This window comes from Rhinolophus hipposideros, assembly GCF_964194185.1.
Source record: "Rhinolophus hipposideros genome assembly, chromosome: 21".
Taxonomy (NCBI): domain Eukaryota; kingdom Metazoa; phylum Chordata; class Mammalia; order Chiroptera; family Rhinolophidae; genus Rhinolophus; species Rhinolophus hipposideros.
This window is the reverse complement of record NC_138067.1, coordinates 1953056-1978723: the sequence shown is the minus strand read 5'-3', so window position 1 is coordinate 1978723 and position 25668 is coordinate 1953056. Positions and strand designations below refer to the sequence as shown.

The 25668-nt window shown below is 53.7% G+C and overlaps 1 long non-coding RNA gene across 4 annotated transcripts in view; it reads left to right on the top strand.

Annotated features, from left to right (window-relative positions):
* Positions 1-22333, top strand: part of LOC308489620 — a 33180-nt gene extending 10847 nt beyond the window's left edge. For 2 of the 4 annotated variants that reach the window (XR_013992113.1, XR_013992114.1), the window contains 2 exons: positions 7216-7350; positions 21523-22333. This is a non-coding gene — a long non-coding RNA (uncharacterized lncRNA). Of the gene's footprint in view, positions 1-6025; positions 6166-7215; positions 7351-21522 lie in introns of those variants that run through there. The other 2 variants (XR_013992115.1, XR_013992116.1) reach the window with 2 other exon arrangements.
* Positions 22334-25668: the final 3335 nt, after the last annotated feature.

Below are 25668 nucleotides of genomic sequence, written 5' to 3'. Positions count from 1 at the left end.
CCACCTTCACCCAAGGGTTCCCCGCCCTGCCATTCCCGCCGCCCCTCCCTCCCTGCTTGTCTCCTCCCCTGCCCTCTATGTGGACACAGTTAAGACTGATTACCGGGCTCCCCTGGAGGCCTTTGGGCACCAGTCTTCCTGCCTGTGCTAACAGCTTCTGACCTTGGCCACGTGGATGGATAGAGGGATGGATGAGGGATCTAGGCTGGCCAATCAGAACCTTCCCCAGGACTTTTCTAACTGGAGTCGGAGAGGAAAGACTGTTGTCTCTGGCTGGAAGGCTCTGAGCAGGTCAGCTGGGCACTGTGTGAGGCCGGTCCCTGACAGCCAGAGAAAGCCGACCTGTAGGAGAATGAATGTGGATGCAAAGAGAAAAGGCGGAGCTGAGACAGTGGGACCCTGTGCTAGTCCCTGGGTCCAGCTGTTCCTGAAGGCAGAACCACCCTGTTCTTTCTGTGCGAGGACCGGTGGCCAGTCAGTACCTCATTGGTGTAAGGCAATTGAAGGAATTTTCCTGTCACTCAAACCAGTGCCCTCCCCCAGCTCATCTTCCTCATGCCTGCTGCTCACAGATAAAATGACTGTCGGTGTGTCACCATAAATGACACTTGTTTGCAGCTCAGATACCTGCCAGCAAAGTATGTTGGGCTCCCCTGCATCTGCCCTTGGCTCTCAGGATGAGGGAGGCATCCGCGCCCGAAAGGGTGAGTCCCTGGCGGTGTTGTTCCTGCCAGAGCCAGCAAGCAGGGGCTCCGAGGCTGTCACCTCCTGCCCTGTCCGTGTCTCGGTCTGACTGTGTCTCTCTGCTTTGCCTCCTACCCGCTGGCTCCATTCTCCAGCTGCCCAGCTTCCAGGCTGGCACTGGCCTCACCAAGGGAAACCCCAGTGGAAGAGGCTCTCTTTCTTCCTGACAGAGGCACAGAAGTTCCGCGATCAGCTCTGAGCCAGTGGGCTTTGGTTTCGTGCCCTCTGGAACCAATCACTGGCCACGGTTAGATACTCTAATATGCTCTACCGAGCAATGTGCCTACCCTGGAAGTGGGGATGGAATCAGAAGGACCCAGAGGGAGGATGGGTCCCCTCAAAAGTCACAGTGCTGTTACCAAAGGAAGACTGAGTGGGTGTGGGGGGTGAGGAGAGGCAGGAGGTGACTAGACTAGAGTGACACACTGCCTGGGGACCTTACCCTGCAGAAACTGGGTGACCCTCACTATTGCTCCCCCTGGTGGAGAGGACGGGTCTGGGGGGTGCTCACAGTGTGGGTGAGAGTTGATGGAGGCTTCTGACAGAGCCTGACGAAGGCATCGCATCGAGAAAGCACCTACTGTGTCCCAGACACTTGGAGAGATTTGGGGTGGGTCTGGGGTCTGTGCTGCTGACCACGCCCAGAGACGGGGAGCAGGGTCGGGGGGTGAATACGGGTGTTTATCCCTTCGAGAAGGAAGGAGGGTATTCATGGACCTGAGGCCAAGGAATTGGGAGTCAGTGATAACTGAGAATAAATGCCATGATTGATAATGAATAACATTTGTTATGCTTATTGTTTATGATCTGTCTCCCCTCCTGTTTCAGTTATCTAGTGGTGCGGCAACCCCATAAATTAGTGGCTTAAGGCAACAGCAATTTATATTTCTAATGATTCTGGCTGGCTGGGCTCAGTGGGCAGGTCTGCTCTGCGTGGTGTTGGCTGGTGTTGGTCAGCTGCGCTCAGCTGGGAGCCTGGCTGGAGCTGGAGCACACGCATGTGTGTCTGGTGCGTCCCCGGGTGTGGCTGCGGTGGCCAGGCGTGGCTGGGCTCCTTTCTGGGCAGGATGGTTGGACTTCTTACATCTGACTCTGGCTCCAAGAGACCCAAATCAAAGACTGCCAGCTTTCTTAACAGCTAGCCCCAGAAGGGGCACAGCTCACTACTGCTACGTTCTGTGGGTCAGAGCAGAGTGCCAGCCCAGGTGCAGGGGGAGGGGAATCGACCCTCCTGATTTTAGGAGGAGCTGGGGAGCTGCCCTCCTTGAGTATTCACCACGTTCCACAGGTGGGCATGGGAACCGTTCCAGGCACAGAGCAGATTTCAACAAATATTTCCTGAGTGAATTGGACTCCATTTGCCAATATTCACTTTACGCCCCGACCCGTTTCTGGAACACAGGCCCAGCACAAAGCAGAGTTTGCCTGTGGGGAGAGGACCGTGCTTCACAGCCGGGGGCGTGACAGGCTGTGTGCCACTCTCTTCACACAGGTACAGAGACCCAGAAGCAATCCAAAGTAACCCACGCAGAGTGTGTATGTGTGGGGGCGGGGCTGGGGAGCTTGGCTTTCACCCAGCCCGGGTTCTTGGCTGGGTGAAATTCAGGGTGTCCCCGTTCCCCCCAGGGACCTTGGCCTCTCTCTGTGTGCAGTGTGGTCCTGGGGCATGTAGACTAAATGGGCTTGAGGGGCCTCCTAGTGCTGCGATTTTATGATCAAAAACACAGATTTCTTTATTCACTTACTGATTGGTGCTGAGTCCCAAGCTCTGTGCTGGGACACAGAAAGGATAAGACACAGTGACTTCACAGACGTGTAAATAGACAGGTAAATGTGACCGGTGTGTTAGGAGAGGGTGGACACACCACACTCCAGATGTGGGTAAGGTTGCTTCTGTTCAGGGCTGTCCAGCAGAAGTCACCCTCGCAGAGTCGTTAAAATGCTGAGGCTGAAGCCCCACCCCTAGAGATCTGACTGAGCAGGTCTGAGGTGCATCTTGGCCTTGAGTGTACGTTAGAAGCCCCCGGGGCAATTCCAATATGCCCCAGGCCCTCTCGTTCAGATTTCCAGCTGGTTTCCTGGTCTCCTAAGGGCTGCACCCCAGCACCCACTCCAAGGCAGGGCCCAGCCCTTTCGCCTTGATTTCCCTCCCAAACACCCCTCTTTCCATCCTTGGAAGTGGCGCCCTGAGGATCTGCGGTACAGCCTGCCACTTCAGGGAGCCTCTCCCTGTCTCCCCTGCCTTCAGTCCCTCCCCTCCCGTGAATGGGAACTTGGTCCATGCTTGTCCGCTGGCCTCCGGAAACCTGGCGGGCTGGTACCTGTGCAGCCCGAGAGGGCACTGCCAGCGCTGGCTGCATAGGTGGGAAGGTTCCCATTCCCACAGAGCTGCCCACAAGGGCTGACATGTTATATGCGGACATTTTCAGTAGAGTCTGGAGAGTACAGGGCTGGGTCAAGAAGACATCCATGCTGGAGATGGGACCTTTGCTGCACAAGAGAGGAAAAATGTCTTGCTGCTAAAACTCGATTTCAGTTTCATGTAGGCAACTAATCTTAGATAATGTGGGAATCCTGTCCTGGGGCTCAGTCTAAGTCTGGGTCCTCGCAAATGTACAGGCATTGGGGTGCGGTGGGAATGTGTGCCCCTCCGTCACGGGTCCCTTCCCGTGTCAGTGACATCATGGGCTCGTAGACTCTTTGGTCCAAGCAGCTCCCTGACCTGGTTCTGTGTCATGGGCCGTGGGGTTGGGGTGGGATACCCAGGGGCCTTGTCACCCTACTGTGTTTCCCCCCAAATGACACCTAACCGGAAAATAAGCCGTAGCATAATTTTTCAGGATGGGCTCGTATTATAAAATAAGCCCTAATGTGTCTTTTGGGGCAAAAATTAATGTAAGACCGGTCTTATTTTGGGGGAAATACCGTAGGACTTATTTTATATTACGAGCATCCTGAAAAATCATGCTAGGGCTTATTTTCCAGTTAGGTCTTATTTTTGGGGAAACACAGCACTAACATGCCCCAGCGTCTCAGGGGAGGGCCTGCTCCCCACAGGAAGGCCCAATGCCCTGGCTCTTGTCATGTCTTCTGCCATTTTCTGTGTCCCAATGAAGGCCACCCAGTGGGACCCCAGCCCAGAGAAACCCTTTCTGAAGGACAGGGTGGAGGGCGGGAAGGAGAGCGCCTTCTCCTTAAATCCCTTCCTAGTGTTTCTCCACATGTTCTCCTTGGGCCCGTATCTTCTCCATTTACTTAAGGCCTTGAGTTTAGGAAACGAAGCTGTAAAAATACTTGCAGACTTCGCCCTCCCACTTCTGTCTTGAGATAGTGAGCAAAGAATGGCTCAGCTGCCTGCACTGGATGGGGGTGGAGGAGGAGGACAAGGGTTGGCCGGGGAGGGAAGGGTTAACAGGTAAAGAGAAATAAAGTGGGATAGTGTGCAACAAGCTGCCACGAACACCGTACCTTTGTAACAGGTAATGCACAGCTGAAAACATGTAGTGAGTCACCTCCCACCGGTAATGACCTCTATGGGTGCCTGCTTCCCTCTAACCTCACCAGCTGCAAATTCTCTTGTTCTTTGGAATTTTTGTCACCTTGTGTCCTACTTCTTTGCATGTTTTCTATTGGGTCGTGTGCCTTTTCTTGTTAATTTGTAGGGGCCTGGGAAGTGAGGTGGCCCATGTGAGTAGGCTGAGCTGTTGGGTTCTCCCCAAGGGGCAGATGGCCTGAGAGAATGATCCAAGGGCTCAGGTGCCCCCCTCCCCCACTCCCCACATGGACAGCACTGTGGAGAGGAGTGTGGGTGCGCCAGCATTGTGATAGACAAAGAAAGTAAAAACACTGACATAAGTAAGACAATACCTTACCAAACAGCACAAATGAAGTGCGAAGAGAAAACAAGAGGCAGTGCTGCCGCGGGTAACACCCTGCTGGGTCTGAGACCCTGCGGCAATGTGGGGTCCTGACACCTCCACAATGCACACCCTCATCCCGGCATCCTTTAACGCCCACAGCAGTGCTGCGAGTGCGTGATTATTCCCATTTCGTGGGCCGTCCGGGAGCCCCACGATGGTGAAGCACAGTGCCCCAGCGCAGAGGAAGTGGGTGATGGGGCCAGGAACCGGACTTGAGGCTATTGGTCGCACTCCACATCCCTGTCTGTTAAAGGTTGTACTTTCTTATTTCCATTCATTGTATTTTATTTTACTTCATTGTTTCTAGTCTTTATTTTTCTAAAGACTCCCAAATAAATGTGTGAATCAGCAATGTAGGTTCCAGAGACTCTCCTGGCTGCTCATTGCAACCCCAGTTTAGTCCCCGTGCCTGACCGGTGGCGGGATGTGGCCTGAGCCGGGACAGCCCGAGGCCAGCGGGGCCCCCTGGCATCGCTGCGCAGGCTCAGGGGCTGCGGAGGGCAGTGAGGGCTGGGCCAAGTGCCCACGGCCAGGTGCGTTTTTTATGGCGTGGCCGAGGAGGTCATTCTTATTAGAGGCTTTTACAAAGTTCCCCCTGAGACATTTTATTTCTAGTTGCTTAAAGGCGTCTGCAGGAGTCAACCTCAGGGCTTTCTCTGGGCTCCCCCCCCACCCCTCCGACACGCACCCCTCCGAAGGGAGGGCCTCTGGGCTTCTGCAGAGTGCGGGGTTGAGCTAGGGGGTCCCTGGCGCCCCGACGTGGCCCCCTTCCCGGGCACAGAGGACGCTGGCTGCTGGGTCATCGCCGCCTTGACCGAGCCAGCCTACAGCCCCTTCTGCCCTGCTCCAACCGCGCGCTGCTCGGATAGCAAACTCTCCCCGACTGCTCGGAGGTGGGAGTCCGCCCCCTCCCGCACAGCACCCCACCTCCGTCCAGCTCAGAAAGTGCCCAGGACTTGTCCACGGCCCCGCACCCACTCTTGGCCGAGCGCATCATTTCCAGCCCTCCAGCCAGGCTCTGGGCGCCACCGAGGGCAAGGCTCTGCCTGAGCCTTGGGGCGGGGAGACCCCGCGCAGGGTCCCGCCGGCCGTCCACCATCGGCGCGTTCTCAGCAAGGCCCTGGACCGGTCCGGTCCACTTTCCTCGCGAGTGCAGTGGGGTGACAGCGCCCTCCCACGGGGTCAGGGCGGCAGCGAAGCGAGAGGCGTGAGAGTGGGCGGGCTCCAGGGCGAGCCCCGGGGGCGGCTGTCCGAGCGGCCCCGCCCTCCTCCGGCAGCCCCCTCCCGCCGGTCGCCAGTCTGCGGGGGTTGGTTGCTCGTCCAGCTTTCCCGGCCTCCCCCAAGCCAATCAGCACGCGTGCGCCGGGAGCTGCGCGAGGCGGCGGCTGGAGGCCCGGCGGGCGGTCCCGGCCGACCCCCCGCGGCCTGAGCTACCTGCGGGGATGGCGCAGGCCGGGCGGACGGCGGGAGGAGGCGGCCCCTCTCCGGGGGCGCGCCGCAGGTGGGCGACTGGGGCCGGTGCTGCGGCCCTGCCGCGCCTCCCGCCCCGCGGCGCGATGGCAAAGCGTCTGCTGCCATCTGGTGGCCGCACGCAGGCAGGTGCGGCGCAGCGCGGGGGGCCGAGCCGGGGGCGCGGGGCCGGGGGCGCACATCCCGCCCCTGGGACGCTCGGCCCCGCGCCACACGGCCGGGGAGCCCCCACGCTTCGGCGCTCTGGCGCTGCCCCGATGCCCCTGGCAGAGTGGGCCTCGCAGAGCGGCCGTGGTGCGTGGTCGGCGCCTGAGCTCGGCGCCAGGCTCGCCCCTCCCCGCTGAGTGATGAGCCGCAGAGCCCACCCCTCTCTGAGCCCCACGTTCTCGGCTCTAAAGGAGGCTTCGGAAGCGCGTGCCGGGCGGAGCTTCTGCAAGGATGGTCTGGGCAGACGCCTGGAGAGCGCCAGGCCCACGGCAAGAGCATGCCACACATTAGCTGTTGCTCTTGTCGAGTCCCGGCGCGCTTCTCAGACTCTCACTGTATCTGGCTGCAGTGTGCGGAGGTGGCCCGCTCGTGGATTTCCTGTTTCTCCATCTGTAAACTGGCGACGCCCAGGCCGGGCCTCCAGCGCAGCGTCAAGTTGGCTCCGCCTCTCGGTGCACAGGTGGCCCTGGCTGGCCTCACTGGTTCAGAGGTGAATATTCTGCCAGAGCAAAAAGACGCTCCCAGCTGCTGCCCAAACTGGGGCTCTTGCCGGCGTTGGCTAGACCCGGCCTCGGACCCGGCCGCATAGACGGGGCCTCCTTTCTGAGCTAAGGGGGGTCTGGGTGGCTTTCCTGCAAATCCCATCCCCAGGGTCACAGACCAGGGGGTGCAAATTACAGGTCATGCTCCCTAAACCCTTCCCCCAAATGCCACACTGGGGCAGATGGCTCATCCCTTTAACAATATGGTGGACTATTTAAGGAAAATAAATTTTCTTTAAGAAAGAAAAAGCTGTTTGGATCCACTCATGCAGCCGGCACTGTCCCCAAGACTGGGGACTGGTGTATGTGATGCTGTGTCTTCCATCCAACAGCTGTTTTAATTCCCAGCATGCAGCAAGAGGGGGCCTCCAGAACCAGGAGTGACAGCCCGGTATACAAGCAAGGAGGGGGACGTCTCCAGCAGCTGCTGCCACTCCACCTGTGAAAACGCCGGCTCCAATTCAAAGGTATTAAATATTTGCCTAGCTGTTCAACAATTCTTCAAATAATTTACTTGCAGCTAATTCATATCTAGACTCAATGTCTTCATCTCTCCGAGGCCTCCGTCCTGGATTAGCCTGTCTTGTCTATTCTGGGAGAAAGTTATCCTACATTCTGAAAATAGGGCCGGGAGTGCGGACACTGGCGTGCAGTCAGTGGAGGGCTGTCCTCTGGGGACAGCTGCAACCGTCCAGACACACATTCAGGAAAACAGCCAGCCGTGAGTGCCCGGGCGCATGCGGGAGGCGGTGCCCTGCCCAGCCGGGCTTTGACCTCTGAGGGGATACAAGCCTCCCACATCAGAGGCCAGGGCCTTTCTTCCCCACACTGTCCTTTTCCCCTCAAAGTTAGAAGCCAGGCAAGGAGCAGGTGGCGCGACTTTTGAGTTTAATAAAGGGACTTTTCTACAAAGGGGCATCTATGGGGGAGGGGCTGCACTGTGGGTCCAGTGGCAGTGAACTGTTCCCATACCTGGGGCTGCAGGGTGCAGGGAGGTGAAGCTGCCTCCATCTGGGGACCAAGGTGGCTGTGTGGAGAGGGCCAGTGGCCTCGGGGGGAGGAGCCTGGGGACTGGCCACCAGCACCTCTTGTTCACGTCCAGTCTCCTGCTGGGGTTCCCAAGGCAGAGCACTGTGTCGGTGTGGGGAGCCTGTGGGGAGGCACATGGCGGGGGGAAGGGACGTGTTCAGCTCCCTGTCCCCTTCCTGGGGTCTGTCCACCGCTATAGCCTCCTTCTGTCCCTCCTCATGCTGGCCACCACCTCCCTCTCACTGTTCACCTTTTGTGTCTTTCACTGACTCACCTCTTTGTTTCCCTCTAGACATATCCTCCCCACTTCTGTGCCCTGAAGGAAGCCGGGGGTGGGGGGTGGGGACCGTGCACCTTTCCCAAGTGATCCATTTGCAGTGGGGCCAACAGCCCTCCCCACTGTCACCCCATCGCTAGAGGAGGGCGAGTGCCAGGCCCTGGAGATGGGCTTCAAGTGATTCTGGGCTCTTCCTGCTCTGAACTGCTCTAAACGTGGCCATGAGCCCGACGGTCACTTTCTGGCTCAAGGACGTCCTCATCCCCTTCCTTTCATCCTCCTTGCGCTTTGGCTGGAATTAGGAGGCCTTTTCCACTCCTCCCAGCACCTCTGGCCACCTCCGAGCCCCTGCTGGGACCTCCTACTGTGTGCCCAGCCTGCAGGAGTGATGTGGTGCCAGCCGGCACCCAGAGCGCATGGCCTGGTGGGCAGGCCCCCAGCACCCCCTCCCTCAGTTACTGACAGGGCCCCCGGGCCCCCACTCGTGGGCTCTGGGCCAGACCCGAGCTGGATATACGGCCATGGAGGACTTGGTGTCTGCTCTTGACAGAACACACAGGGAGGTGGGGGAGCGCCGGGGAGAAGCCCGGGTGAGTCACGGGTCCCTCTTCTCTCAAGCACAGGTGACAGTCCCTACCTCCCCAGCTCACTTAGGGGTGCTGTGAGATCACAGAGAGTTATTATTAAGTGGCAGGGACTTCTGCCCCCTCCAGACACATAAAAGATATAATCTCGAAGGGGAGGGGGGCCTCGCAGGTGGGGGCTGAGGGTGCAGATCTCAGACAGGGAGGCACAGGAGGGACAAATGTGACCAAGCGTCCAACTTCAGCTCTGCTTCACGTGGAACAAAATCTTCCCCGGAATGATGACCCCGTCTTTGAGGCCCGTCTCCTGGTGAGGGCGCCCCTAGTGCCATCTCACTACAGCTCAGAGAAAACCCCACTCCCTCATCTGGGGATGGCGTATCCAGCCAGCTAATGCAAATGCATTCTGGTGTTATTTTTGCTTAGTTTGAAGTCCGTCGGGCGCATCATGGCCGGTCGCCATTCTGACATTTGTCTTCCCTCATTAAGAAAGATGCCCCTGGTGAGTTACCTGTGCCGGGCAGGCCCCGAGCAGAAAATAAATATCACTGGCACCGCTTTGCTGAGCTCTCTGGGTGTAATTAAGGAAAAGGCCCCTGCAGGAGAGAGAAAAAACAGGGCGGGAAATGGTCCTCAAAGACTACCCCGTCTTCAGAGCTGTCTAAACGGCAGCCCTCCCATGGCATCCCTCTGGACCCGCCGGGGCCTCCCCACCCTTGCACCCTAACTCTTCCCCGAAGACTTTGCCTTTCTTTCCGTTGTGCTTTGTTTTTCTCCCTTGGCGTGCCTCTGGTCCGTGCTGTGGTACACAGCCTCACCTTCCCTGTCCAGGCGCCTGCTTTGCCTGTGGGGACCCCCTGAGAGTCTAACCTGTGGGGGAGTTGGGGGAGCCAAGCCGGGATCATCAGCCCTAGGCTCAGGACGTGGCAGGAACAGCTTCAGGAGAAAGTGTCCTGCTGAGGCTCGGCCTGGGGCCATCACGGGGGGAGAGCCTGGCCTGGGAAAGAGACCACCTCAGAGGACAGCCGAGCCTCTCGCGGGAACTTGGGCCCTGGCGTCCTGTTTGAGCCCTGTGTCCAGGCAGCCTTGTCCCTTTCCAGGTATCCTCCAGGCAAGCTGGGACCCTCCCACCTGGCCTCACCCCCCCTGTGCCCCGCCTCTGCCTGTGCTGAGGGAGCTCGGGCTCCAGAGGGGGCACAGCCAGCGCTGGGGCCAGCAGCCTGCCTGATGCTGTGCTCTCGGGGCCAGGCCAGGGGCGTAGTGACTGCACCCCAGGGCCTCTTGTAAGGCCCCGGTTTCATGTTTTATCCCCAGACGTGGTCTGTAAACAGCACAGAGGTTTCAGTGACCTGAGCCCTCACTTCCTGCTGGTCTCATGTCCCCACCTTTGTGTCAGCAGCAGTTCACAGTTGGGCTGGACCACATTTGTCACCTTCACACAGGCCTCTTGTCCTTGAACTTTGGAGTGGGCTTTGAATACTGAGTGCCAGGCCCTCTCCTTCTGCTCTGAGCCCTCTGCCCCACTCTGGGCCCCTTGCTTCTCTCTTGACTTGTTCCATTGCTTTCAAATATATTCATCAAACTGTGAGCGTCTATTGGGCACGTGGCGTGCGCGCTGCGAGTAGTGGCTTTTCTGACACCTGACTTCCTGGCACTGTTAGTTTCTACTGTTCTTCTCTCCCAGATCCTTTTCCTTCATAGCAATTATCACCCTTTAGCTTTCTTCGTGTTTTTTTTGTTTACTGGATGTGGTGCTGTCTTTTCAGAAATCTGTCAGCTCTCAGAAGACAGAAACTGACTGTTCTTCCCCTTAAGATGCCAGCACCTAACTCAGGGGTTGGCACACAGTGGGCCTTCAAGAAGCATCTGGTATGACCGGGTGGGTGGGCATGCGTGGGCCAGGCCCTGGCCCTTGTGCTGGAGGGCAGCCGAGTGGAGCTGGGTGCAAGCTGCTCCCACGAGGCTCAGCCTCCAGTGAAGTGGGTGGGGTGGGTCCAGACCTCCTGGGGTGACGTGTCCCAAGTCAGACCTATGCAGAGCCCAGAGCTGGGAGGAAGCGTAAAGCCTGCTGCAGGGGCGGGAGAGGGTGCCCTGGGTAACCTGCAGTGGCTGAAACGCAGGGGATGTAAGAGGAGGGTAGAAACAAGAGTGGGGAGTTCTGTCCTGCTTGGTCTCCTGCTCTGCTCCCCGCTCCTGACTTTCCAAGCACAAATCAGCTCCCTGCGCAGAGCTGGGCTGTGATGTTTCTGCCTGGCCCACCGGGGCTGGGCTACATGGCAGTTGACATACTGTGTTCATTGTCACCCACAGGGATGGCTGTAGCGTATTTAGGCAGTGTCTACGTAATGGCCAATGTCCCATGTGGAAGGGCCAGCCTCCGGGCTGGGGTGTGTGATGTGGGCAGGGCTGCCCAATGGAGTGTTTGGCACCAACACCATCCAACAAAGGAATGACGCTTTCATCCAGAGTCCACCTCAGTTGTCCTTGTGTGGTTCTGGCTAGAGGAGAGGCATAGGGCATGAGCATTGGGTCGGCTCCCAGCTCTACCCCTTAATGCTGAGCGGCGGGCAGGTCCCTTCCCCTCCCCCAGGCTTGCTTCCTGCATGGAAAACTTAAAGGAGCTGGAGGATTAGGCCACACCTGGGCCTGTAATGGAGAATAGTCTGTCACAGTGAGGCCTCCGCACAGCTGCCCAAACCCTGGGCAGAGGGCTGCCCTGCTGCCCGCAGTTCCTGGCCTTGAGGAAAGCAGGCGGCAGCTTCCTCAGGCCGTCAGCTGGCACAGCTCTCTGCCTCCTGCCCAGTCATGCTTCCTGGAGGCCGGGAACATGGCCTACTGCCTGTGTCCCCATTGAGGGCTCAGCCCTGGGCCTTGTGTCTTCTTGGTGCTCAGAAAGATATTTGCGGAATGGTGTGTGCAGGTCTAACAGGAACTCACTCGACGTGTAGAAATAGCAAGCCATTTTGCTAACTTCCCCCAACCCCTACCACCTCTTCTCTGGCAGCACTTGCCCTGGCTGCAGGGAGAAGGGCCAGCCACTGATGCAGCACTAATGCCCTCCTACAGTGGGCCCTCGCAGTAGAGGGGGGCCCTCCTTCAGTGGAGGCCAAGACTGCAGGGGCTCCCCGCTGCCCCAGTGCTGGCCAGTACACGGGAAGTTAGTGATTCAGAGGCGCAGATCCTCTCCTGCCGACGTGGGGCTGGTGCTCGGAATTCCAGATGCCGGATAAAGGCTTGGCTGCTGCCAGGGAGCAGGTCTCTTCCCCTCCCAGGAGCCTGGTACCCATCTCAGCCAGGCCCCGGCTCTGAGAGGCGCAGTTCTGATTCTGATGATGGCCTAGTCCCGTCACCCCGAGATAAATGGATGCAGTCTGCCATCTGTGCAGATATAGTCTGAATTCTCAATGTCCAGACACTGACATTTGGGGTTTCTTTTTTTTTTTTTTTTTTTTAAAGATTTTATTGGGGAAGGGGAACAGAACTTTATTGGGGAACAGTGTGTACTTCCAGGACTTTTTTCCAAGTCAAGTTGTTGTCCTTTCAATCTTAGTTGTGGAGGGCGCAGCTCAGCTCCAGGTTCAGTTGCCGTTGCTAGTTGCAGGGGGCGCAGCCCACCATCCCTTGCGGGAGTCGAACCACCAGCCTTGTGGTTGAGAGGACGCGCTCCAACCAACTGAGCCATCTGGGAGGCAGCTCAGCTCAAGGTGCCGTGTTCAATCTTAGTTGCAGGGGGCGGAGCCCACCATCCCTTACGGGACTCGAGGAATTGAACTGACAACCTTATGGTTGAGAGCCCACTGGCCCATGTGGGAATCGAACCGGCAGACTTCAGAGTTAGGAGCATAGAGCTCTAACCGCCTGAGCCACCGGGCCGGCCCTGGGGTTTCTTGACATGGTTTTCCTACAGGAAAACAGCTACCCATGGCCACTCATGCGCCACAGCTCCACGGAGCCCCGGTTTTTTAAATGCTCACAGCCCCTCCTGAGTTTGCCCGAGAGGTGCTGTCATCAGACTGTGCTCCTGGTGAGTTTTAGAGAGTTTTCTTTTTATAAAAAACGACACTGTCAGTTTGTCTCCTGTCTTCTTCCCAACAGCAGGGGACTGTGGCCCCGGCATGTGTATGGGCCTCTGCTGTGTGCTGGAAAAGGAGGCGTCTGTGTTTACAGCGCCCGCGCGGAGGCCGGACAGCCCAAGGCCGGACAGCTGCCCAGGCCCTCCCCGTCACTTACTAAGGGACACTGGGACGGCTCTTTACCTAGTGCGGTTTGCTCCTCAGTAAGCTGGGGACATGGGCCCTTCCCTGCTTGCCAGTGTGAAAAGTGTCCATGGGCTGGACACACAGAGGGTGTTGCTGTGACGGTGGAGGTGGGAGAGCAGCGAACAGCCCAGGCCCTGTCTGTGGGCTCTGGAACCGGGGTGACCTGGGTGGAGCCTCTTAGCCCCTTAGTGCCTCTGTTTCGTCATCTGTAAAATGGGGACAAGATGAGTAGCCCGGACCTCATTGGGTCTTTGTGAGGACCAGGTCAGATCACGTGAGTTGGGTGATCCACGCAGAGCAGAGCCGTGCAGAGCCTGGAGCCACGTGACCCCGGGCTTGGCCAGGGCCTCCTCCTGGACACTCAGGGTCCTCTTTTTCCCCAGAGTCTTCTCCAGGTGCGGAAGTGGCCAGAGCAGCCACAGCCTTGGGCCTTGTTGCTAGACTGGGTCCTTGGGAAACGTCCTGTCCTGTGCAATGGCCCCGGGGTTGTCCAGGAGCCTGTGGAGGGGGCTTTGAGGTGACATGCAGCTTAAGTGACTCTGAAAGTCTCAACTGTCAGTGTGTCCCCAGGTTCCCCGAGACTCAGTGGAAGGAGTTCAGTTTACAGCTCTAGGCAACGTGCAGCTCCCCTTGTGACAGGAAGCTCCCTGCTTGGCTCTCTCCTCAGCTTCTGGGCCTGGGCGATCCTTCGTCTGTGGGACCTCCTCCTGGCAGGCAGGCCCAGAGCCTGGGTCTCGCCCTTGGCTCCTAAGCCTGGCCGTGCATGGCTGTCACCTGGGGAGTGTCTTCAGAATGCGGCCCCTACCCCTTCCCCGACCCCCAGAACAATGGCAGCACCAGTCAATGCCCTGGCCCAGGTCCACCACTGAACCTGAACCCAGGACAGGCTGCTCCCTGAGGGGTCCCAGAAGGTAGCTCTCCTGTGCAGCCACCACAGAAATACCAGCTTGGGAAGACAGGTAGCAGGGACCCGAGATCCTCTCCAGAACTTTCTACATAGCAGTGAGGTTATAGGTGAGCTAGAGCAAGATTTCACTCCAAATCCAGCTGCTTTAACCAAGTACAGCTGCAGGCCAGGCCCCTGCTGGGGCACTGGCATTATACCCTCCCCCCAGCATGCGGTCTTTTCAGTGGGTGGGGCCAGAAGGGCGGTGTGTTAGAGCGGGGAGCACCCAGCTGGCAGGAACAGCCTGCCCTTCCACATCTCAGGGTCCCTGTTCATGCCCACGGAACTGCTCGCTAAGCAGAGTGGTCTGAAGGCCCCGACGGCCGTAGTGCCGCATGGAGATGCTCAAACTCCAGCCCAGGTAGGATTGGGTTCGGAGCTGTGAGCTAAAGCATGCCTGCTGGTGCCTGGGCGGATCAAGGAGCTTGCAGGGTAACTGTGCGTGTGGAGTGCTCCTCGGGGACTCTGAGGGGCAGGCAGGGCTGGAGCCACCTCAGTGACCTGGTCCCAGGCTTCCTTGTCAACATCACCACCACTCCTCTCCCCTCGCTCCCTGCTTTCTGGCCAGAGACTTCCTCTCGACCCTCACACACCAAACTCATTCCTGCTTTGGCCCTGGCTCTCCTCCATGCCTGCAAAGTTCTCCCAGATCTTTATACAGCAGGTTGCTTCTCACCCTTCAAGTCTCAGCTCACAGTCCCCTCCTCTGAGAAGCCCTCCCTGACTACCCGTCCCACATTGCACTTCCCTCACCCGGCACATTCATGTCAGTCTCCTGCCGCTAGAATGCAAGAGACCAAAGTTGGGGACCTGGTCAGTCTGTTCACAGCCCAGGGCTGGTTCCGGATAAGCATTTGTTGTCCTGGATGCTGCTTTTGGACAGGTGCTCCAGGAGCTAAGAATGACTTTAGGAGAGCGGGCAGGACTGCCACTTGAGCACAGGATACTCTGTGGGAGGTGCCAGGGACACCCAGGCCTGCCCTGCCCCCTCAGCAGGTATCATTCCTTTACCCGCAGCTGAGCAAGTGCCAGCAGAGCAGCTTGGGGACCAGCTCTGGCCGCCGGAGCCGGCTCTGCCTGTGTGCAGGACAGGTGCGGAGTGCCAGGAGTTCAGGCCGCGGGGAACAGGCTCAGTCAGTGCCAAGAGAAGTTGTTGATGAACAGCCCAGGCCTTGCCCTTGGGATGGGCCGAGGCCAGGTCTGCACTGGGTCCCAGGTTGCAGCTGTGAGACTGCCTGCAGCAGGATCTGCTCATCACCCAGTCGGGACTGGCTTTCTTCCCTTCCCTGCCTCACGATGCCGACCTGCTCCCCCAACCCCGACCCCACTGCAGGACTTGGAGGAACCATCCCTTTGCTCAGGCTGTCCAGCTGCCTTTCAACGATGAATCCATGGTTCGCAAAGGAGGTACCCCAGGTCCTAACTACTGGATGAGGTGACCTGCCCCAAGGAGATGGGAGGATGCTGCTGGTGGCCTTGAGCCCTGGTTGTAGGTCTCGGGGTCCTGTGGTTCCCTGGCTCCTGCCCCACAGACGCATTAAACTGAACAACGTGACAAAAGTTGCCATTTGGGAAAGTCTGCGGCCAAAGCCTGCAGGTGGACTGGGGTGTGGGAGAGAGGGGGGAGGCAGGGAGGTGAGAAGCCTGGAGAAGCCAGCGCCCGGGGACCAGCTCCACCCAGAACAAACTGTGCACAGCCAGGGCACAGCGGGCCCCCAGTGGGAGCGGAGAAAGTTTCCTACTCCTCGTCCCGTAGGTATTTCTGGGAGCTTTATTTTTCTTGCCAGTTTGGCTAAGAAGCAAAGAGGAACAATAGATTCAAAGTGAAATAATTTGCATTTATGATGAACACAAGGAATATCTATCTACCTTGCATTTTCCTAAAAAAGAAAAATTAAACCCGTTTTTAATTAACTGATAAACTATTAATCAAATTTTTGCAATGTTAGGTGACACATTATTCATTTAGATAGAATGACTGTGAACTTAAACTAATCAAATCTGATTTGCCCACATAGGCTTGATTGAAATACATTTTAACTAGCATATACAAAGAGAAAATCTTGGGTTTCTTACCTAATCTTCAGAGTATACTGCTGAGTTAATAAGGGCAGTTTTTTTTAAATGAGACCACCATTTCTTCATCTGCATATCAAAATCAAGAGGAACTTAATTGCAAAACACATATTCCTGAAATCTAATCATTACACTGCTTTAGGGTATTTTATTGAAGCATGTTAAATTATGGACAGAATATTAATGATGGAGCTAATCAAACCCAATTAGTCACTTCTAACAATAGTCACATAAATATACAAGTCAGGTACTAAAGTACTGTAGATCTGATGTAAAAAGGTGAAAATAGTAAACGTATGGGATATTTATGAAGTAGTCATGTAGAATTGAAAGCCAAAAATGACTGGGTAAGTCACTTGAAAGCAAACAAGTTAGGCAGTGCTCTACAATATTTGACAGGAATCCACAAGTTTCCCCAATTCTCCAGGTACATTCAAATCTAGATTTGAAGTTTCTAATCAATCAATCAGCAAATTCTAATAAGATGACTTACCATATTCATGACCCATTGTATCATTCTTGCATCCAAAGACTTTCTTTGGTCTTTTGTTTTCTGACTTTTTCAAGGCCTGGCAGAAAGGTAGGCCTGGGGTCTCTGGGCCTGGGAGAAGCTGATGGAGGGGTGGGTGTGGAGCGTTCTGGGTCTGGGGGTTTGTCCCTGGTGTCTCCCTCCCCGCCCCAGGGGCAGAGCTAAGCGGGACAAGACTGGGAAGCTGCTGCCTCATGCATCTTCTCCTCCTCTCAGAGCTGAGGCTCCAGGAAAGGGAGCTGAAGGGCCGGGGCGTCCCTGCCTGGCTGAGGGGTGTTGGTGGAAGACTGCAGGCCTCAGAGCAGGGCCTAAGTAGGTAGGTGCTGGATCTGGAAATTCACCCTGCAGAAACCTCCCCATGCTTCTTTCCTAGCCTGGCTGTGTGGTCAGTCCCATTCTGGGGCTCACATGCCGGGACGGCAGTTTCAGCACGAGGCCCCCTTAATCAGGGAGGCTGTCGGGCCCCACGATTCCCTTTACTGGCCCTTGTCTTTTTCTGGTGTCCAGTCCAGACCCCATCTCTCCCTTCTCCTGCCCTCTTTCTGGGATACCGCACTCCTGCCACTCATGCCAGAACCTCAGCTCCAGGGAGGGAGGACGCGCAGCACTTGGCCCGCTTCCCAAACATCTCATGTGGAGTGCCAGAGGAAGTAGTTGGCACTGTCCCACCCACTGTCCGATTAACTCTTCCCCATGGGACTTTGTCCCACCAGTGCTGGACTCCTTAAGCTTGGGGCGCATGGAAACCAGGCAAAGATCCTGTCGCTTTTCCCTGTTCGGCTCCATCCTCCTGCTTTAGATAATGGAGCCTGCATTTTCCTGTGCTCCCACTTCAGTCCCTAAGGTTTGGGGGCTGCTCCACCCCCTGATTCATGAACATGTGACCCAGGCCTGCCAACAGTGTACCCTGTTCCCTGGGACTGGCTGACAGGCAGGAACGTGACCAGGGAACAGTCTGGTGGTTCTTGCTGAGCGTATAAGGAAAGAGGACCCTTTTCTGCTGGGGTGTTTTGGAGGAGGGGTCAAGCCACCCCAGGGAAATAGCTACCTGCCACTGAAGCCAGCACAATGGCTGAGCTCCCGAATCCAGCTATGCCTGAGCCAAGAAGTCTCTCCACTTTTCTGCTTTTTTCCATTTAGCCAGTTTGAACTGTTTTCTGTCGCTTGCAACCAAAAGAGTCCTAGCTAGTAGATAGAGGAGAGAAATGGGAGACATCCAATCTAGACTCACCCATGGGGAATGACTGTAATTTCATGAGGAAGTTTTTCTAGGAACATAGTAGGTCTTTGTGTGTGTGTGTGTGCTGGGGACAGTCTAAGCACCATGGTTGTTACCTGGTCCGTGAGGATTTGGTAAGTTTGCCCATGCAGTAACCTGGGCCGGGAGCCAGGAGGAAGGGTTGGGTGGTGGCCTGAGGGGCAAGTGTGCTTTCACTGTTAGTGACAACGGAGGTGTTTGAATTCAGGACCAGTTATTCCCAGTCACCATTTATGAATTGCCTCTAGGTGAGTGATCTCCATTCAGTGTTAGACCGTGAGCCCCACGCACAGTTGAGCCCTGTGCGTGGGCCCAGGAGGTGGGCCCTGCAGAAGGAAATGACAAAGCCATGGAGAATTCTAGAGGGTGGGAAAGGCAACTGGGACACGAGCAAGTTGAAGGGTGCAGCTGGGGCGGGAAGTAACATTTATAAGCACAGACCTTCTAGCGCATGCTGTAGATGGCCACGCATATCTCCTTGGCCTGTCTGATTTCCCCACCAGTTGTGGTGGACGCTTCCCACACAAGTGACAGCTTCTCACCACCAGCGGTGGCTCCCCTCTGCATCTCAGACGATGGCTTCCCCAGCCCCTGGGAAGCCTGCTTAGCTGACCTGCGGGCAGCCTGACGGTGTCCAGGAGTTAATGTCCAGGGGCAGCTCTCAACCTGGGAAGGAAAGGGAGGGATTGAGGGAGGGATGGAGGGAGGACAGCGTCCCTGGCCTCTGTGGGAGCCAGGGAAGTCCTCATTTCCACACCCCCTCTCTCCCTCCCCCACTCCCTCCCTCCTGCCTCCCCAAATCACCCCCCAAATAAATCACCTACACCCAAGTCCCTGTCTCAGGGTCTACTGGGTACTAGGGTATTATTTCACTGTGTTTGTCATAAAGCGTATATAAACACATTTTAAAAGGATAAGATAGAGATAAAATAAACAATATTTAAAGTAACTTATTTATTAACAACACAATCGTTTTGCTCTCACCCAAATATTAATTATGAGATTCCTCGTGAGTGGCAGTGTGATTAAATGTGTTTCATTATGTTTGGAAATCTTGATTAACACTTTGTGATGCAGCAATTCAGAAGTCTGGTTCTGGGTTCATTTCCTCTTCATCCTTAGCTTCATGGCTTTGATAACAGATGCTTCAGAAAGCTACCTGGGTCCCAGTGAAGAACCGGCGTCACTAGCCAGTGCCCTCCACCAATGAGGCAAAGTTTTGGTCCGATGTGGCCTGCAAATGCTGACCTTCGCTGGTGGCTGGTAGCGTTCTACTCACTGATCAGAAAGAGTTGCAGCGTTCTGTTCTCTGGAAGGCTTATTTCTAGAATTGCAGCATCAAAGGGTTTGCACGTTTAAACATTTTCAATAATATTCCTAGATTACGCTCTCAAAGGCTATGCTGGCATTCCCACCAGAACTTGGTAAGCATCTCTTTTTCCTCGCAGTTTGAAGCACTAGAGGTTAAAATATTTTCATCGATCTAATAAGTAAAATAAAATAAAATAAAATATAATATCTGTTTAAATTTGCATTTCCCTGAGCATTAGAGAGGTTTAATCCTTCTTCACATGTGCACTGGCCACTTGTAGTCCCTCTTCTCTGAATTGCCCCATTCATATTCTTTGTTCACTTTTATAATAAGCATGTTGTCTTTCCCTGATAATTTGTAGAAGATTCTTGTGTATTCTGCATATGAATATCTGTTAAATACGTTGCAAATATTTTCATTCTGAGGCTTCTGTTTAAACTTTGTAATATCTTTGTAGAGAGAAGTTTGATGCATAGTTAAAACTGTTAATTTTATCCTTATATTTACTAGATTTGCCCCAGAATGCTTTCCCCATCCAAAAAGTAATTAGAAATTCTATCATATTTTCTTCTATTATGTTTATAATACTTTTTATTGTTTTGAGTCTTTAAATCATCTGGCATTAGTCTTGGGTTATTATTTTGAGTTAGGTAGAAGATTCTCTTTCAAAACAATGCAAAATTATTCCCGTGGTGTTTACGAGATACTCCATTACTCCCGCCTCTTTAATTTGAAATGCCAAATTAAAACAAAATTTTATATAGGAGTAGTTTCTAGAGTTTCTGTTCTATTCCACTGATCTCTCAGAGTCCTATGTCAATACTGGTTGTTTGACTGCTGATGTCTTAAACTGCATTTTGGTATTTGCAGGCAAAGTGTTCCCAGTTGCTCTTCATACACATTTTTGATTCTTGGCATTTACACTTCCAGATGAACGAGAATATTAACAAGTTCATCACAAGATCTGTGTGGACTTTGTTTGGGGCTGCATCAAATAGAGAGACTAATTTGTAGAGAGTCACAGCCTGACATACTGAGTCATTGCACATGATTTCTATCTTGAGTTTTAGAAATCCTTATTCTAATGATCTTTAGTACAAATGATTTGGTGTTCTTCATGGAGGTTTCGCACGGTTCTTACTAGGTTGAGTTCTAGAATTTGTTTTGTTGTTCTGAAATGAACCTATTGACATGAAAATGTCTTTCTGATATATTAGTCCAAAAGTCAGGTGAATGGCATTTGTGACGTGATCCCATTTTTCTGTAAAAAATACACCTGCACGTGTGGATATCTGTATATACAGAAAATCTGAGTATATTCACTTGTTTAGTTCTCTGTCTCCTGGGCAGGGGGCTCTTCTGATGACTTTGTATCTAATATCTGGCACATATTAGCAGTTCAAAACACTTCTGCAAAATGAATGAATGAATGAATGAATGAAATAAAGGTATATTGAAGAGCCTACAGACAGAGGACAAGTATTTCTTCCTAGTGTGTGGAATTACAGATTTCCTTAAGTTCTTCCTGCTTCACTGTATTTTCTGATTTTTCTTTTGTGATCATGTATTATCTTGTACTTTAAAAAAGAAAGATGATTGTCACTTGGAAAAAGGGGAAAACCAGAACGAAAGAAAGAGTACCATAGGGTGTGCTCATATACTCCTTGTAAATTTAAAAATGGCTAGGGAGGGAGGTGGTTCACTTCTCTGGGTGACTGCTTGTCCCCATATCAGAGACTTGGTTTTGCCATCTGTAAAATGGGATTCTTCCTGCCAGGCCTTTACCTCCCTTTGACTCTCCCAGGCCGTGGGAGCACCTGTCTGCCTGAGCTGTGCCAAGCTCCAGCCCTCAGCAAAAGCCCCGCGTATCAAGAGGAATTAGAGGGCAGCTGGAGAAGGTCCTTCTTCAGTCCCAGAGGTGGTTTTTACATTGTGATGATGTATGGTGTATGTGGCTACAATGCCTGGGACGCTACAGGAAGGGCAGACAGACCACGAGACCCTTTGGGCTGCAAGGGCCACCAGGTCAATAATACATACAGCTGGCAAATGACAGCATGGACCTCGCTCCCTCCAGAGAGCATATGACTATCCCCCCGGAGCCTGGTTTGCGTGTAAATAATGAGCTGCCGTACTGCGTGGCCACTTGTATCATCGAGGAGAGAATGAAACAAGAACCAGAAAGACAAATTAGAAAAATATGAGGGCACCACTTATAGACCTGTGCAAGGAAGTGTAATTCATCAGGTTAATTTTGCTCGCTCTTGAAGGGAGCACAGTCTTGGTATGTTTCTATATCTGACGTAAAAAAAAAAATTCTTGGTATGATTATTATCAAGTAATGAAAAAACTACTAACATGTTTTTTAGGAGGAAGAGAGATGCAGGAAGTATCGCAGTTGGCGATGGAGCCCATTCCACCCAACGAAGCACTGAGCTCTTGCCCCAGATGGTCTGACGCCGCTGGAGACGCCGTGGAAGGGGGCTGAGGCCGTGCGATTCCGGCCATGGCAGGCTGTCTTTGTACACTGGTTACAGGCAGTAGCCTCAGGCCTGCTGAGTCCAAAAGCTCCTGCTTGGCTTTGCAAATGTTTTTCTTACAGGCAGAGAGCCCTCACTCTACATGCACCATATCTCCCATGCACCCCCGTTTTTTTAATTAAGAAAGTATTTTAGAGCATTTTGAGGTTCACAGCTGAATTGAGGGGAAGGTACAGCGAGTTCCCATATGCCCCGATTCCCCTCATAGCCTCCCCCGTTATCAAGACCCCCCCCCCCAGATGGGACATTCATTACAATGATGAGCCTGTGTTAACACGCCATCGTCACCCAAAGTCCATAGTTTCCTTTAGGGCTCACTGTTGGTGTTGGTCCTGTGGGTTTGGACACGTGTAGTGACACGTGTCCACCATTAGAGTGTCATACAGAGTATTTTCACTGCACTAAAACCTCTGTGCCCAGCCTGTGCCTTCTTCACCCGGCCCCCTAAGACTCCTGGCAACCACTGATCTACTGTCTCCATAGTTTTTCATGTCTTTTCATGGTTTGAAACTCATTTTTCACACTGAATAATATTCCATCATCTGGATGGACCACAGTTTACTTATTCATTTACCCGCTGAAGCACATCTTAGTTACTTCCAAGTTTTGGCGATTATGAATAAAGCTACTATAACCATCTATGTGCATGTTTTTGTGTGGATGTAAGTTTTCAGCTCCTTTGGGTAAATATTAAGGAGCGTGATTGCTGGATTGTATGGTAAGAGTATGTTTAGTTTTGTAAGAAACTGCCAAACTGTCCTCAAAGTGGCTGCACCATTTGCACTCCCACCAGCAGTGAATGAGGGTTCCTGTTGCTCCACATCCTCACCAGTGTTTGGTGGTGTCAGTTTCTACACTTTAGACATTCTGATAGGTGTGTAGTGGTTTCTCATTGTTGCTTTACCTTCCACTTTTTTATTACGGAAAATTTAAGCACGTACCAGAGAAGATGGAATTGTATAATACCCTCTTCCCATGCCCACCCCCCCAGCTTCAACTATGATCACTTCATAGCCAATTTGCTTTATCTCTACATGGACCTCCTCTTCTTTACATGTCCATGGGTTGGGGAGCCAGGAGCTTTAGGGAGAAATCCAGCCCTGTGCAGGATTCCAGGGCAGAGAGCCAGGCCTGCACCTCAATAAGACCGTGACCTTGTCAAGGTCAGGGGAAAAGAGGATACCAGGCTGGAGAAGGAAAAACTTGAGGCCACAAGAACCAGCTTCAGATTTTGACAAGACAATTCAGAAACAGGAAACACACAGAAAAGCTTGGGAACTCTAGGGAGACAAATTTGGGGCACAGCTTAAGGGAAAATGAAAGCACAGAAAATGGTATAGAAAGATACTAACCAAACCGTGATAGTTCTGGGGATTGGGGGTGGGGCCAGCATTGGGGGTTGTGGTCCAAGGACACTGCAACCTTCTCTCCAATGTTTTAATTATTTCAAAGGAAAATATATTCAAGTTTTGCCTCTACTCAGAGCAAAACAATTTTAAAGGAAGGTATTTCCTACAATGATGACTGTCTCCTAATGGAAGTTCCCTATCACTGGAGATGTGTCCAGCTGAAGCTGCTGGATGTGGCAGGTTACCTATGGAAGAACCACCCCAGAGTTTGTTGAAACAGAGATCATGATTCAGCAGGCCTGGGGGTGGGGTGGGGTGGGGGGGGGCGGAAGCAGGAGCTTTTTTTCCCTTTTAAGTTCCACAAAATTTGAAACTTGACTGGATATTGGATGATATTAAGGAATTATTTATGTCCAACAGAGGAAAAGGTGCTCAAATCTGATAATCATGGAAATGCAAATTAAAGCCACAATAAATACAACCTCACACCTGTTAGGATGAGTTGTAAAAAACAAAAGATAACAAGTGTCAATAAGGATGTGGAGAAATGAGAACCCTCGTGTGCTGCTGGCAGAGGTGTAAAATGGTGCAGCCACTCTGGAAAACAGTATGGCACCTCCTCAGAAGATTACAGATAGAACTACCATGTGATCCAGCAGTTCCACTTCTGGGTATTTATCCCAAAGAATTGCAATTGGGATCTCAAGGAGATACCTGCACTCCTGTGATCATTATTACCAACAGCCAAGATATGTGAACAACCTGAGTCCACTGATGGATGACTGGGTAAAGAACTTGTGGCGTATACATACAATGAAATACTCATTTTAAAAAATAAAGGAAATCCTGCCATGTCAGGAAAGCCTCCTTATTTGCAGAGGCCTGAGTGATGGAAAGGAGTTGACTATGCAAAGATCTGGAAGAAGGACTGGCTGGTGTGAAGATCCTGAGGCAGGAGTTCGTCTGAAGTGTCTGAAGAAGAGAGAAGCCTCTATGGTTGGTGTGAGTGGCACGGTGCTTGCAAGGAGGTGGAAAGGTGGGTCAGGTAATGCAGAATTCCGGTAGGGTATCTGGGTTTCCTTCTGGTTGCAGTGAGAAGTCAGGGAGGGCTCGACAGGGGAGAATGGTATGATCTGGTTACTTTTCAAAAAGCTCACTCAGGCTGTTGAGCTGCGAGGAGATTGGGAGTGTGTGTATCGGGTGTCTTGGGCTGCCAGTGATGGAAGTCCTGATGCAAACTGCCGGAATCAGTCAGGAAATTCAGTGACCTCTGTAACTGGAAGTCCAGAGGTAATGCAGGCTTCCTTCCGTGTTGGTGGCTTCAGCCCTGAAACAGAGCTGTGGCGTAGTCCAGGACTCAGGCTCCGCGGGCTACAGATTTCATTCGGAGTCTCGGAGGTGTCTGGATGGCCTTCCGAGACCTGAGGCTAACACACAAGGCTACGTGCCTCGTAAGTCCTCGCCAAGGGACGGACAGATTCCTTATGGAAGCACCTTCAAAAAGTGAGGAAGAACTTTCTCAGAAGCCTCCAGAAAACGGCTATTTGTGGGGTGTCACATGGTCCTGGAACCAACCACTTTCGGGGAAAATGCATCCCCCTTAGACGGGAGCTGGGGCAGGTCAGCTCCCATAGGCACGGGAGCTACGTGGGCTAGGGCTGACCATGAGAATGAAGGGTGTGGGGTGGCAGGTGTGCAGTGGCCAGTGTCCATTACAGGGGGCACAGGTGAAAGCAGGGTGACCAGCGAAAAGCTATGATGGTGGTGGTGCTAGAGAAGGTGCTCAGAGCCGTCAGTCTGGCTGTTTCAGAGGTGCTGAGGTTGGATATACAGTGAGGAAACGAGAGGAATTCACATTTACCGTTTGCCCAAGTTGTCCTCCCTGTTTCCCTGGAGCAAATGGAGAAGGGTGTGTACAGACAGAGCTGGGGGGGCCAGGAGAAGCCGAGCCAGCGGGCACCTCCCGGCCTGCTTCCGTCTGCGTTAGGATGGGGAAGGAACGGGCCCCATCCCTACTGGTAGGGCCTGGAGCAGAGATGACTGTCAGGGCAAGGCCACGTCCATTCAGTAAGCAGTAATTGGGCCCCTAAGGTGTACAGTGGCTACATGAGAAAGAGGGCACAGGAATTCTAAAACAGAAAACGTGTGGGCAAAGTTCCTCATCTGTCTTCAGTGGTCCACACACAGCGATATGTTAACGTAAGTACCAGAGCGTTACACCAGGAAAAGTTAGCACGTGTGCAGCAATTAATACACACGCAAAACATAATTGCATTTTTAATTCATTAGACAGGCCCAGTAAAGATTTAAATTTGCTAAAATTAAGTGGCCTAAGAAGCAGCTTTAGTGCATGGATTAAGTCTTCCCGCCAGGCGCGGCACTAGACGACCTGGGGGGACGTGAGCCACAGGCTGGCCCAGCGCTCAGCTCCGTGAACCCCCACCGCCGGGACGCCGGTTAGAACGGAAGCCTCGGGAAGGCTCCGACCGGCTGCAGCCTCCGCGCAGGCCAGCCCCCGCCGCGCCGCTCGGGCGCCACGTGACCGCAGGGGCGGGGCGAGGGCGGGGCCGCGCGCTTCCCGGCGTGCCGCGCGGGGCGGGGCGAGGGGCGGAGCCTACGGGGAGGC